We start from the raw sequence: 16,091 nt of genomic DNA, 5'->3' as shown, positions 1-16,091 counted from the left end.
AAGAGCTAGCAGGCAGGGTATTTACTGGTTTCTATGCTGGGTGCTCGATATACTCAATTCAATGTTAGATGCGCTATAGGAGGCCCCTTATTTGAAGCTAATTTTCTAATGAAGTTTCCATTCTTATCTACTAGGGCAAGAAATCGTTATCAGAGCTCAAATCTTAGATGCTATGCAAGAGAGTTCAATTCAAATTCATGAGTTGGATAGTTTATGAGTGGAGATGCTGTGGAAGCTGTTCGAAAGGAAAGTGAAGTGAGAGTTCAATCTACTGGTGGGATCTGGCTCTGCTCTATCTGCTTACTTTGACTCGGATCAAGACTCTGAGCTAAAGGAGTAGTCACACCTCTGCACTAACAGGCTTTCTATCCTGGCTTTCAAGATACCTTATACTTGGTACCCTTGCTTCTGATCTTGGGTGTACGAGATGAAAAAGCCAATGACTCTACTTGTTTGGTCAATCTCAGGTGTTAGTGGCAGTTAAGTCGCTTATTAATCCTCGTTGCTTTGCCCCGGAATAGGAATAAGAGGGAAGCTAAGCTGTACAGTACAGGACTTGCTCATAACAGAGTAGCTTGCCCAGTATAAAGCTAGGCAATAAAAACGAGATCTCAAGGAAGGATTCGAAATTGCACGAGTCTAGTTAGAAAGGGGATTTTGCATAAGTATGAGTGGTAAAGACTCGGGGCTTGTTAGTACTGGTTCAATTCCATAAGTGAGTTTCTAGTGTAATAAGGTTAGGGAAAGCAAAGCAAAGGTTCTGCTAATGGTTATTGGAGTTTCCAAGGATAGCTGTTCTAAGGCAATGTAAGGCAATATCAGAATGGAATCGATAGACTTATAAGAAGAACCCTGGAAATGCATACTTGACCAAAGAAGGTGGGAACTAAGAAGTCACCTAGATATCAAATAAGAATCAAGGTAAGTAGTTAAAGAGTCACAACTGGGAGCGGTGGACTGAGAAAATAGAGGTGTGCGGTCTAACAGTTAGTAGTTGACGAGTGAAAGAAGGGGCAAACTCTTCCATTGCTGTGTTTCGGCCTTGCTCTTGCTAGTTTAGTTCCTTATTGGAATAGAAAAGTAGAAGTTCCCAGTACGACCAGACCAGCCAAGGGCCAAGCGCCAAGCAGGAAAGTGACTACTAGAGATAGAGGTTACTGGGCAAGTTAGTATAAGAGGAATCGGACTTAAACTAAGAAGAGGCATACTTTGAGTTAGGAATGAAAGGAACAAGTCTGAAGTGGTGTATTACAATATTAGAGCTAGTAGTCGCAGGCTTATAGGCAGGAGATATAGGTTCACAGGAAGTCAAGCAAGACTTGGGCTCATTAATGGCAGGCCCATAGTTGTGACTTTGCAGTTTCATTCCCTGTTAGTTGGGTAGTTCACTGAGATACTCCACAAGTAGGTAACGTCTTATAAATAGGAGTTTTCATTCTATTCCTTTTAGCTGTGATCCTATTATTATTAGTATATAGCATAAGCTAAAAGCAAGTCAAGCAAGACTAAAAGCAAGGGCTGCGTCAGCTGCGATGGCAAAAGTAGTGACATAATTCAAATAAGGGTAGCTAGTTCCAGGGTAGAGAGTGCAAGTAAAGGGTTTCGCTATGGAAACAAGGAAGGGTAGACTAGACTTAGGAAATAGATAGTAAAGCTCAGCTGACTGAGAGGCAGGCTATCTTTATGTGGTTAGGTCTTCTTTATGCGTTTAGGTCCTCCACTTATGTGTTCAATTCTCATTCCCATTAGTAGTAGAGTGATGTAGTATCACCCATGTTTGTAGTTAAGGGGTCGGGTGGTTCCAGAGAGTACCATCTTTTAGGGTAGGGTAGGTAGGAAATACTTGTTAGGTAGGAAATACTTGTTAGGGTGGTGACCTCAACTACTCATTCTATTACAAGGCAAGGGTAGTTGTAGAATTCCTATACAAAGAATACAGGAGCAAACTAAGGAGTCAAAGAATTCAAAACCAGCCCCCTGATTCCCAGCCGGAAGCGTACTGGATCGGAATGCACCTCTGTAGTTACAGGCTTTATTAGGAGAGGAGCTAGCCCGGCCGGAGTAGAGCTCTTAAAACAGCCAAGCAACGACTAGACGCCAAGTAACTACGTCAGTTACGCTAAAGTGAGTTCTGGGCAAGCAACTACGATAAGAAATGGAATTGATGTTTTCCGACTTACTTAATAGGGTAAGCTGCCTGCGGTTATTATTCTTCAAAGGGTGGTTCGGGTTTTCAAGTTGTCTACGAGAAGGTAAGCTGCAGTGAGAGTGTAATCCCTAGTTAAGAGAGAAAAGAAGCTTCAAATGGAATTCTTTTAGGCTTAGAGAGAGATTGGAGTTTGTCAGTAGAAGCTACAGAATTGCCTGTTCCAGGGCGAGGTCAAGTGGAAAGTGTAGTTTAGTAAGATAGGATTGAAGTAAAGCCGTCAGTTCAAGAATCAAATCAATAACTATCAGACTGATACCGGTAAGTAGTAGACTCGGAACGGAGCTGGCAAGGCATAGGATGCAGCTGACCAATCCAAGCCTGATGCCAGTGAGTATAGGACTGATGCGGTGTCTACTGATTCTCTGTATGGGTAGCTCGGGTCTAAGAGTCAAGGTAGCAAGACTGATGTTGGGTATACTTAGGCTGATACTGGTGCCAGCAAGCCTTACCCCGGGGCCAACCAGTCTATCCGACCCGAGTCAAAGAATTAGTCACACTCGAATTAGTCACATCCCATTTTTGTCACATTCATAAATTAGTCACATCCGAAATAAGTAGAAATTAGTCACATGTGGAATTCATAAATTAGTCACATCCGATGTCTATGAAATTAGTCACAGCTAAATCTAGGCTATCCCAACAAGTATAGTAGTAGAAATTAGGCACATCGGAGATTCAATGAATTCTTTGTTGCTTTGATCGCATAGAGGTCAAGAAGGAGGCCAGATTACTCACATATAGACATGCGCTCGACTCGCAAGTAAAGGTTATGAAGCAACGGACATCATTCTTGATCCACCTCGGGCTCCATTAATTCTATAGCTTACTTGATAACTGGAACTGTCCACTTTCACTCACACCCGGAGCTTACTTGATAACTGGAACTGTCCACTTTCACTAGTTTAGTTTAGGGCGAGCTCAATTCTTTTCTTTTTCACTCCCGGGGCCCGTTTTAGGCCAGTGGGTGGGCTTTAGGACTTGGACTGCTGGGTGTCACTCCTTTACTAAGATACAAACTTCACTCTTTCACTCCTAAGATAAGAATCAATCTTTCACTTCCCTCTTTTCTTTCCTCTTAGTCACACTCATTTTAGTCACAACTACCTTATATACTGATTTTAGTCACAACTGCTATATATACTTTAATTAGTCACAGCAGGAATCTCCTTATTTTAGTCACACCTGGATGAAACTCCTCTCTGCTAACTCAATTCGGCAACGATTAACTTCATTCGGCTCAGCTACCTGAGGCTCATCTCCCATACTTCTTTCTCTGGTTTCTTTCTGTAATTGGTCACTTTAGTCACATCTGCCTATGAAATTAGTAGAAATTAGTCACAGTAAGGGAGCTGACCAATCCAAGACTTAAAGCAAGGGCCGCTAGTATGGGTCTCTAACAAGGTAGCTAAGGCTGAAAGCAAGGGTAGCGAGACTGAGAGCAGGGAGTCAAAGACTTAAATCAGTGCTTACCGAGCCTCCACTCGCTTACTTTCAGACTCAAACCACTAAATCAAAGAATGAACCTAAGCTAGCAAGGGATAGGATGGAACTGGTGCTGGGCAGACTGGAAGCACTAACTCTAAGACTCCAACCCATGCTTCCAAGACTGATACATGCCCCCGACAGACTCAAACGACTCCTACTCAGAACCAAACATCCAACTAACAGACTGATACTGGATCCGATCAGCCTGAAACAAGTACCAACCAGCCCGATACCAGGTCAGGTCACTACAGAGGAATGGAATGGAATGAGTTGACAGAGTTTAGGTCGGAAAGGGGAGTGCGGATAGACAAGTCCTGTGTTCGGCAACCAGTGCTACTAAGTCCGATGCTAGAATTTCACCAGTGAACCAAGTCTTGTGTTCGGGAACCAGCAAGTAAGGGATAGGTAGGAAGGAGTTACAGAGTTGAACTAGTATGTATGAGAATTGAGCTAAGGAGTAACAGACTGATCGGGTAGGCTCAGATTGAAGCTAAGGCGTTACAAGCTGTAGCTAAGGAGTGAGAGAATGAAGCTAATCGGGGAAAGACTTAAAGCAGTGCCGGCAAGAACCAAACAGTGCACTATCAGACTCAACCAAGGGCTGCTGGGACTGCTGCTTAGGTGTTTGAGACTTGAACCGGTGTCACTGAGACTGAAGCGAGGTATGCTCGGGCTGATACTGGGCATAGGCAGACTTAACCAAGGAATAGGCAGACTTAAACCAGGTAGTGGCAGGCTTCAACTGGTTAGTTACAGCCCAAAATCCCGTGTTTCCTCAACTTTTCATGAAATTGGGGTTCTCTATTAGCGAAAACAGGGTTGCTACCTAAAAACACGGTAAAACGTGAACTTTTGATTCCTTTTGATCGGTCCAGGAAGGAGATGGCCTTCGCTATCAAAAAAGACGGTAAAACGCAAAAAGAGAATTCCCAATGGGTGATCCAGGAAGGAAAACAGGGTTGCTACCTTTTTGACCGGGAAAACGCAAGAGGATCTGGTCTTGCTCATATACGGCTACAATTCCATACTCCCCGCTTCTGCTCGACTTCCTACTCCGGGTAGTCCTGCTTACTTAACTGCATCAGAGGCTAGATCCGGAGCTGGCTTAGTCAACGGTGGGAAGAAGAGGAGGTTGTTTCAAAAGAGACTGTTCGAGTGATAAAGTGAGAAAAACAATCCAATCATAAATCACAAATAAAGTGAAAGACTACTTATATTTCTCATGTACCAACACAGTAGCACTGCACTGCCGCTACACATTAGGAGTTACTTGGTGACTGAGCCAGGTACATTAGAATACAACCACTGCTTCCAAGCCTGATATTGGCGCTACTGAGACTTCAACCTAAACTTCCAAGCCTGCTACTGGTGCTATTGGTACTCGGAATGGAGTTGATCGGTGGAAGACTGATACCGGGTAGACTCGGACTGAAATAAGTACAACTAAGACCTCCAACCGATGCATCTAAGCCTGAAACAAGGCATAGGCAGACCTCACGACGGGACTAAGACGAGGGAGTTACAGGCTATAGCTACTAACAAACAGAGCCAGTGAACCAAAGACAAGACTTCAACTAGCGCTTCCAAGGCTTCAACTCGTGGGTATAAGGCTCCAACTGTAGCTGCTCAGCCTGATACTGGTGTTGCTAAGCCTTCCACTGGTGCTTCCTAGGCTGATACCACTGCTGCTGGTGCTATGTAGCTCGGGTATCTAACCACTGCGACTAAGCCTTGGTATGGAGCTCCCTAAGATCAGATTGAAACAAGTAAGCCTATGACCAGAACTCCTCATATAGTACTCAGAATGCAACTAACCCCGAGCAGGCTTCAACCCATAAGTGACAGGGCCAAGCAAGTACCACTGAGACGGATACCACCGCTACCGAGGCTACAGCTACTAACTACAGGACTAAGACAACTGCTAGCAATCCTTCCACTAGTGCATCTAAGGCTTCACTCAGTACTGCTCGGAATGGAGCTGGTGTCACTCAGGCTTGAACCGGTACTGGGCAGCCTGATGCTGCTAACAAGGTGCTCGGACTGACACCCCCGCTAACAAGACCTCAACTACCAGGTCAAAGAATGGAGCTGCTAAGTGATAGAACGAAAGCAAGGGTAGTTAGAGATTTGACCCAGTGCTTCTCAGACTGATACTAAGGGTGGGCAGACTGATCTGTAGGTGTTACAGACTTAACCCAATACCGACCGAGCAGGTTCCAACCAGCGCTCCTCAGCCTGCAGCTATTGTTACTAAGACTCCAACCCACACCGAGCAGAATGGAAGTAGTGCATCCAAGGCTTAAAGCGGGGGTGGGCAGATCGATACTACTTCTAGGCAGACTTAAGCTACTCCTACACAGAACCAAACCAGTGTCACTCAGAATTGAGAGCTAGTCAATCCAAGAAGGGAGCTAACTAAACTCAGACTGACACCTATGAGTCTCAGCCTTCAATCGATATCACTGAGAATGGAGCTAAGCAGTCAAAGAACGAAACAAGCGTTAGTAAGCCTATAAGTAGTAACAACAAGACTTCAACCGGTACTAACAAGACTGACAGTAGTGCTAGCAAGACTGATACATGCCCCCGACAGACTCAAACGACTCCTACTCAGCCTGACAGTAAGGGTAGCTATTCTCGGACTGATGCCATGGAATTAGAGGCTGCTGCTGGGTATTATCAGACTGAAACCAGTGCTACTGCCAACAGGACTAAGACCGGGTAGCCAAAGAGCGGAGCTGCTAAGGGATAGAATGGAGAGCTAGTGAAACTCAGAATAAGAATGCAACCGGTGAGTCACAGAATTGAGCTGACCAATCCAAGGCTTAAGCCGGCAACAACCAGACTGATGCCAGGTAGTTTAAGAATGCAACCGGTATGTACGAGAATTGAGCTAGTCAGTATCAGGATGAAACCAGTGAGTCTCAGAATTAGTCACATCCCATTTTAGTCACAACTCCTATATATACTTTTATTAGTCACAGTGAAATTAGTCACATCCGAAATAAGTAGAAATTAGTCACATGTGGAATTCATAAATTAGTCACAGTGAAATTAGTCACATGTGGAAATTAGTCACATGTGGAAATTAGTCACACTCATAAATTAGTCACAACTCCTATATATACTTAAATTAGTCACATCAATTAGTCACACTTAAATTAGTCACAACAAGAATAAGTAGAAATTAGTCACAACAAGAATAAGTAGAAATTAGTCACAGCCTGAAACCGGATAGACTCAGAATCGAACCACTGAGGGCTCGCTACCGCTATTAGCTCACTGACGCGACACATTAGTAGTGTCTTGTCTATCCGTGCCTTGGTGGCTATAACCAGTGCTGCCCGGACTGCAGCTGCTAAGGGATAGAACGAAACAAGGGAAGGGAGTATGGGACTGATGTCTAGTTGCTAGGTATGTGTATGTTGCTGCTAAGCCTGCTGCTCTGTAGGTAGCTAGGGTATCAATTGAGCTAGTATGGGAAGGGTAGCTAGTGTGGGTATTGATTCTCTGATGAGCTAGTATGGGTATGCAGCCTAGAGAGTTAGAATCAAACCGGTGAATCCAATACTATAACTACTAACTCACAGAACCAAACCGGTCAATCACAGAATGCAACCCGTACCACCGAGAATGAGGCTAAGGAGTGGCAGACTGATGCCGGGTAGGCTTAGGCTCGGAATGAAGCTTAGCAACCCTATTTATCCTTACCTTTGCCTTTCATATCTTGACCACACGGTAAGGCGCAGCACCGAACTCGCTCGAAGGATCTATGAAAAAAACGTCCCACTACTAATTCCTACCCCCAAAAGCAAGTAAAGATAAGGCGCGGTAGTTCCGACGTCTCACTTGGAAAGTATACGCATTGGCTTTACTGCGAATCCTTTGGTTAAAGAGGCAAACTATGCCCTTAGTTTCATACCAATTTCCAGGAGCGAATTGAAAACACCCTTTCTTCTGCCCTCGCCACTTCTTTCGCTGACCCCGAACACTGGACTTGCTTTTTCACTCCATTAGTGCTTCCTTGAAAGTACTGGCAAAGATGTCATTTACAAGTTCAGAACAAAGATGAGAAACTGGAATACCGATCCCCTTATATACAAGTGAACAGGACAGAGCAATAGGCATAGGAGAAGAATGATGGTATCAACCCATCGAGGAGGAGTGGGAATCATTCCGGTATCAACCTATCGAACAGGAGTGGTTAGTTTACAGAGGAGAGTGAGACTCATATAGGAGCTAGAGAAGAGACAGTATTAGTTGCAAGAGTTGAGCTCGGGGACTTATTTTATTATAGGTGTCGGGTTTACAAGGGAAGCAGTTAGGTAACAACATTCTTTACCTGGTGCTCAATAAGAGAGCTATGAAATTGTGGATTAGCCTTAGTTAGATGAGCCGGAACTAAGTATATAGTCAAAGTGGAGTCCTGTGCCACTTATATATCTGCTCCTAAGTCAACTAATTCTATTTTCCCTCCCTCCTCTCATTGGGCTTCTTCTACAACTACTGGGTTGAGTTCTGGTGCTCACTACCCGAGTCCTATAATGCCCTACCTACATAATACCAATAATACTATGAGCTATAATGCCCTACATCATACTAATACTACTGTACTAGTGAGAATCTTGTTAGCAGCCCCACGCGAGAATTCTGATATGGTAGGGTAGGCCTTACTTCTTAGTTGGATTCTTTATCTCAAGTTGGATCATAGGGTGTACTGTTGTTGTCTTAGAAGCAGTAGTGGATTTCTTTTACCGCTTAGTTTCATCCTTCCCTTATGCGGGGACTCATTCTTGATTCGGAGTTTCACTCTTTACCACCTTAGCGGATTCCGATCTATGAGAGGCTGGGCCCATGCTACTCCTATTGGAAATTCCTTATTGGATTTGATTGTACCTTCCGTTGGGGGCTTAGTCTTCTACTTGCTTCTTTCAGTCGAATAAGAAGAATAGGATAAGTCAAAACTAACATAAGTATGAGAATTACCTAGATCAGAACCAGAACCCCTATTAGGACTAAGATTATTATACCAATGAGTGAAATCCTACCTTCTTGCTTATTAGTCTGCCCATTATTCTTCTTATACCACTGAGTGAATTCTCTTTGACTTGCCTACTTTACTTGCCAGTGGAGCTCCGTGCCTTTGTCCGCTTGCCCATTCTTTGACTACTGAGTTGACTTCTTAGCCCTTATGCCCTTCTATCAGGATTGCATTCTTATCGGTGCCGCTCTTTAGCTCGCTGACGCCCAGTACAAAGGACTTGGTTATAACGAGCCAATTCTATCAAGTAGGAAAGTAAGCCTAACAGTCGAACTACAGAATATAAGTAATAAGTGGGAAGCTGGCTAATAGGCAAGAAAGACCCCAGGAGAGCAGTCCTGTTAGCAGAAATTATAGGTTTCAAGCGAGTCAAGTCAGAATAGGTGCTATGGGAGGCAGCTTGGGGTTTTCTGTAGTTAAAGAAAGCAAGTGTGGCAGAGCAGACTCGTAGGCAGTGAAGCGAGGTTCTAGGTAAGTAAAGCAAGGTTCGAGATCAGCAGTTACGGAATGAGCTAAAGAGCACTTAGGCTGTCAGGCATTAGTGGAAGAATGAAGTGTGGGGGAGCTATACTTAGCTCGCGGGGAGAGCACGATAGGCTTTAAGGCTAGGGTTTCGGTATTGCCTTTGCTAGTTCCATTCTGAAACTACTTATAGACATTCTGTATGTGTCCGCAAGGGCTTAAGGCTGTTACTCACTAGCTGCCCCCGAGGTGAAAGCCTGTAACTACTAAGTGGAATTCTTATGCCTACCTTCGAGCACCCGACTCCGGAGTGAAGACTGTTACTGCTTAGCTCCATTCTTCGACTCCTGGGTTCAGCTATGATCCTAGTGCTGGATGCGGCATAGTGGTAAGTTAGTTAAGAGTTAAGACTGGTTGTCAGTGGTTGAATAATAAGTAGGAGTCGTTTTAGTCTGATACTGATTAGCTGCATTCTCATACATACTGGTTTATAAGCCTGCAACTCCATTGGTTCAGTCTGCCACTCCCTAGTTTGGTTCTATGATTGGTTAGGATTCCATCACTGGTAAAAAGCAAGGCTAGAAAAAGATTGCCTAAATTGAAGCAAAGGAGTGATCCCCGCTACGAATGAGATGTCGTACACGCAAAAGCTCTTTCCGTTTTGCAGGCGCATAATCCGCGCGAGCTCTTTGACTTTGAAGTTTGTTTCGTTGGGGGAAGAGATGTAATTGAGGTTAAGGGTTGGAGGCACTTATGGGCTTAAGGGGAGTTCAGTTACACCGAAGCGAATGAAATACAGTCATAAAGAATTCTATTAACTTCAATATTTACAGAGATATAAGCCTAGGAGCAATAGACTAACTAATAAAGAGGTAGGTGGCATCATCTGTAACAAAGTAAGCGCAACTATATTACTTATGATTACTTATGCGCATGTACTGTTTGAGTTTCACTTCTCAAGTAAGTATCGTTTTCGGGCTTTGAAGTGAGGTCGAGGTCTACTTTAAGTATCTACTCCTTCTGTTCTTGGCGCTAGACCTTAGTAATCCTATATGGATGCATCCACTTGACTTTAGAGCACCATATCCATATATGAGTAACAACGACCACTCCGTTTGAATTGAAGAATAGAGTTTCTTCGGCGCTCCCGGGGATATAGAATGGGTTGTTAAAGTGGAAGTTGAAACAGAATCATTAGCCGGAGAAAAAGGGGTCAAGCCGGAATCGCAGACAGGAGTCACGGGGCAGTAAGCAAGACTTAGGGTAAGGAAGGTGAGCCTTAGAGTTTGTAGTTGTAGTTGTTGTTTGCAAGGCTTTCAGCACCTTATGGCAGTGTTTAAGTCCGAGTTTGTTTCGAAAGTCAGAGTTGCTATTTGGATTCTTATTCACTTGTTTCATTTAGATAGAGTGGATTACCTTGTTTCATTGCCTGGCACTGCTTTATCTCAATCCATATCTCCTCCCTGTTAGTCTGCCTCCTTACGCTCTTATTCAAATCTTATATCTCTGGTTCCGAGGCTTTCTTGACTATGGTTTAGTCCTTACTGCTCTACCGACAAGCTATCTCTCTTGCCCCTAACTCTGACTTGCCCGGTGAACTCTTTCTTATGTTACGCTACTAGAGAGGCTAGTGCTTATAAGACTGAACTTACTGGCAAACAGTCCTTCCCTATCCGAAGGCAGCTGACGCTTCCCTGACTTTCTCCCGTAGGTCTTGGCTAATGTTCGTCTTTAGTTCATTTTAGTAGACTCACAAAGGCTTCTCTGTCTACCCTTATGTCTTTTCCTAGGCTAGGATTATGATCCCGAGCGGAGTTCGGCTGTGCTAGCTGGTTAGACAGTAGCTGCTCATACTGCCCTTCTCTTGACTACACGAACTGAGAGCGAACGACGTACTGCAATGAAATGGAAGCTAACAAAAGACAGCACGCACCGTTAGGATCCCATTCTTAAGAGCAGCAATCAGAGCAGCAATCGAGCTCAAGGGACTATTTACTGCTGTGCAGACACGAACGGGGAAGAGAAAGAATGACACTAATTCTAGGGTCACTGCCTTTCTTTGTTTGAGCTAATAGCATTGGATACTTGAGCTAATAGCATTGGATGCTAGACAAGATATTCCAAATGCAATGTGCCCAAGCTGCAAGATCAAGTTGGAGTGCCAAGCCAGTCTTCTATTAATCTTTGTGGAATATCCTAAACAAATACGAGTTTGCATCTTGAGAGTTCTCTTACATCCCATCCACCATATCGTCTTTATCTGGGCCCGGTAAATTGATTGCTGTCCTGTTGTTCCATTGCAACCATATCAGTGTAGCAGTAGAAAAGAGCTCAATTGATTCTCCAAACGATCGAGAAAGAATGAAAAGAGTTCTTATTCTTTACGGCTCTGTGTATTCACTGGGGTAGTAACTAGCTCTTTCTTATTCGATAGAACTAAGTATCAAAAGTCCCGTCCACCACTTCATTAAGAGAGCCACTGGGAAAAAGGATAACGCGCAGGTAGTATGCTCCTCGAAACGGTCTTTCTCTTAGGGCTACAGCTACAAGATGGGTTTCGGGACCTGAAGTCATTGCTTTAAGTGCTAAGCCCAGCTAGCTCAATTCCAGCCCTTCACCGTTCTCGTATGCACATGGTGTAGCTTTCTTGTCAAGATCATGAGTCTGGCATGTTGGAGTATTCCATGGGTATTTATTATGTGGACTACTTCCAATTATGTATACTACTGAAAAGGTTGGTAACAGTGCTCAGCTCACCCTGTATTATTTTCCCGGAAAGCTGCTCGGTTGTTACAACCGGCTCGGGAGAGTATGGCTCTATCTTAGTTCCTGCCCCTGTAACTAGAAAAGGAATCCAAAAAAGACTCGTTATTTCTAGGGCAATGGCAATCCCTCAGGAATAGGGTTAGAGGTCTCAAATAGTAAGAGTGCTTTCCTTTGATTGTAAGAAAACAGAATAGGAGTTTTATTCCATTCATTTTCATGCGAGTTACCTTGCTGCAGACAGTTGCGCAGCCTTCCCTGCGAGATCCCTGGAATGTGGGGTGGGTCGGTTCTTTCCTGCCAGCCTGTTTGAGCACTAAGTTGATTATTAGGCATAGCACGTAAAAGAAAGCATATTACTATAGACTATTCACTCAAAACTAAAGGGTACTACAATTTGAGGGGCAACTACTCTTTAGGCATAGGCAACTCTGACTACTTATCCATATCTATAGGAAATGACTCCTAAAACGGCTGAAACCAGATCTTTATAGGTCAATTTATTGCACTAGCTAGCTTGACTCAAATCCCTACTCTGTTATCAGGGACTTCCTTAACTCATCTCATTTTCTCTCACTAGCCTTTCTTTTGCCCGATAACCTTCTATCCCCGAAATGGTGCTTCCCTTTTTTGGACCTCTTCAGACTCAAAGAGCATTAAATGGCTGAAAACGACAGCTCAAACCGACAACCGTAAGGAAGGAACCCAGCCCAGCCGGACAAAAGACACTTGGTTGCCTAAGATCGATCCCGCTGATTCCTTGAAAAACTCATGCTTTCCAGGGAAATAATCCCTTACCGTTTGACGGCTTCCTTACCAAAACCTTGGAATATAGCCTGCCTGATCCATAGCCCCTTGACTTAGATCCTTATCCTTAGGAATAGAAGGTAGAGATTGCTTGGAACCTATAACACATGGCACCCCAGCCCCTAGCCCTTTCTTCTGATGTCTTGAAAGAAGCGGATTCGTACTAGCTCACTTGCTTGAAAATACTGGTTCTCACTTGCTTTCACTCGATATAAGAATGGAAACGGGACTGATGGATTAGCTTCAAGGAAAGAACTCTCTAATTGTAACTGGTCTGCAAACAATTCCTTCCTCCATGTGACTAGACGCTTCTTCCAAAAAGAAAGCGGAATTAATAAGAAAGCAGATATAGAAACACCCCTTGCCACACGCTCTAACCGGGCAAGCAAGACCACTTTTGACCTATGAAACGGAACGAGCCCTACTTACTGTAAGACCTAAGCACGGATCGAGTTGCGCAAGAAGAAATGCACTCATTATGCTCTTTCTGGTCACGAAATCATCGATCGACCTCCCTCGTTCACATAGCTTTCAAAAAGCATCCCGGAGCGAGCGCCACGCCCCCTATGGGTTTTCTTGCTGAGCTGAGTCAAGCTCTCCATTTTGTATATCCAAATTCCCACGCATTTCGAATGTAGGTTATTGGATTTGGTTTTCCTCGTCTAACTGACCAATCACACATATGTACAACATTACAATAGATTACTCAATTGATCTCGGTGTTCTCATTCCACGCTATGTAAAAAAAGAAAAGTCAATGAGGGGGGCCCCTAATGATATGCAAAAATGGGGTCTTTAAAACGAAGAAGTTTAGGCTCGAGTGGTTCTTTGATTGCTATTACACAGATGACGGGAGAGTGGCCAAGCACGGGCTCTATTCCCGTATATCCATACCACAACGAGAAGAGAAGGGAGAGTGAACACTAATGATCGAAACATCTCTTTCAGTGCCTGGTCAATAATGAAAGAATAGGAGCGGACCTACGTCTAGAATAGAATCCAATCCCTACTAAGTCGATGGTCAAGGTATAGTTACTTGTGTTCACTTTTTGACTAAGGAAAATGACATAACATACCAACTTTCATCATTTCCGGAATGTATGTTCTCAATTGAACTCTTTTCCTTTTGAAGTGGTTGGAACTCAACACTTACCAAAATCTGTGCTCTCGCCTAGCTCTGAACGAGGAGAAGCGGGCACGTTATGAAAGAAAGGAATTAGCATGGCCACACATCCAATACATTTCGAGATCATAGTACTGTAGGCTACGAAGCAAATCTATCTAAATTAGGTCTCAGATCGGGGGCACGGAAAGGAGGAAAATGGTGATACCAAAGCTTTTTGAAAGAGAAGATGCGCCATAGGTTTATTCCCGCTTCGCTTGAAAGGGTAGGTAGGTTAGGAGAGAAAAACCATCTTTAGTGGTTCGTAGGTGCGGGAGCTATCGCTATCATTGCATTCCCAAGCACTACCATTGCCAGGTCCATCCATATAAAGCAGTCAATCTACTAGCTGCAGAGGCTACAGATGGATCTCTTTATCTACTACCATAAGCGGGAACAGTTGCTCTGGTATCGAGTGTTGTGAGGGCTTTCATTTGTGCGGTAAGGGAAGTTTCCGTTATATCACTATGAATCTCTTTCTTTGTCTAAGCTAAAACCACTTTGGAATCAATTCGGTACGCTAGGAAGTCAACCGATCTGAACTTTCATCATAGCCTTTGCTTTACCCGAAGAGAGCTCCAACCGAGATTATAGACGCTAACAACAATAATTGGGGCAGTCCCCGGTGTCATTCATCTTCAGATCCAAGCAAGCATGGGATTCATTGGCATCTTATTCGCGCGGTTCCCTATTGGAGAAAGTACTAGAGGCCTTTCACGACAGTCCACTTTCGAAACTGCTAATGCCACATCTCTCGACGATAAGGAATACAGGAAAGAAGAGTTCATATTCCCAGGTAACTGACCACTTATCCTAGTCCGGCCTACAAGACCGCTTATGCCGAATCAATTGACTTTGACTAGAAATGCAATAAGTAAGCAAGGAAAGCTTGAAAGCATATTCTCACAGCTAGGCTACCACTTTCTATCAGGTTCCTAGCACAAGAAAGCTAAGGCAAGGAAAAGATCAAGGAATACCTTCCAGTTAAGAAAGAGGTGACTAAAACCACCTATTATGGAGTATTGAGTTACCTCACCACTGAACTAACCAACTCGAGAGCTAAGAAGAAAGTTCGAAATGGGAGAATATCACGGCTCTTACACTCACTCGTCCACTGCTGAAATGGGAGAATCTCACGGCTCTTACACTCACTCGTCCACTGCTGCTAACCAAGCTACAGTAATGTACTTATTCTTCATTTCCGGACATTGCCAGTATTCATATAAGAGGCATACCACTTGTATTCATATAAGAGGCATACCACTTGCTCTCTCCCCTCGGTGATGGAACTCGCCTAAGGGGCGTAGCGATCTTAGACTTCTATTTCGATATGATGATAGCAGCAAACCAAAAGTCAATAGAACAAGATTCGAAAGCATTGCGTAGGCTCATCCGGCAGGAAGGAGTAGTCGCGAGGTTTGATGTAATTGACGACCTATTATCGGTCGCCTTAAGCCTTACATACTTGGCACGTAACGATAAGGGTAGAGCTGAATACCAACCGAACCAGACAATTGTATCCCTGTAAGCAAGAAAGAAATAGATTAGTATTCCCTAGACTCTACATGAATTGCTTGAACCCGAAGGATCCTAACTCATATAGATAAGATGGAGCTAACTAAGCACAGAATGGAGCTAAGTAAACTAAGAATAGAGCTCAGGAGTCTCTAACTCGCTACCGCTATTAGCTCACTGACGCTTTGAACTCAACTCCTGACGCCGAAGGCATATATTGTAATAACTTTGTTATGACTGTTTATTGGCTACCGCCCAACGTCTTACGCCGCCTAAACTCACTGCCGCGGAACATTAGCAGTTCCTTGGCGGTCATTAGTAGTTGTTTGTCTAGTAGTGTCAATAACTCCTGCCGCGGTTTAGCTCACTGACGCGTCACGTTAGTAGTGTCAATAACTCCTGCCGCTATTATAACTCGCTGACATTTAGCTCAACTCCCGAAAGCATCTATTGTAATAACTTTGTTATGGCTATTACTGGCTGCCGCGTAACGTTAGTAGTTACTTGGCCGCCTAGATCGGCTTGGTCATTAGTAGTTGTTTGTCTAGTAGTTGCTTGGCCCGTTCCTTGGCCCGTGCCTTGGTGGCTGATGCGGCGCCGCGCCTACGGAGACTGATGCCAGGCACACTAAGAATGGAGCTAAGCAG

This window comes from Musa acuminata, unplaced genomic scaffold (assembly GCF_036884655.1).
Source record: "Musa acuminata AAA Group cultivar baxijiao unplaced genomic scaffold, Cavendish_Baxijiao_AAA HiC_scaffold_1086, whole genome shotgun sequence".
NCBI lineage: Eukaryota > Viridiplantae > Streptophyta > Magnoliopsida > Zingiberales > Musaceae > Musa > Musa acuminata.
This window is presented reverse-complemented; position numbering follows the sequence as displayed.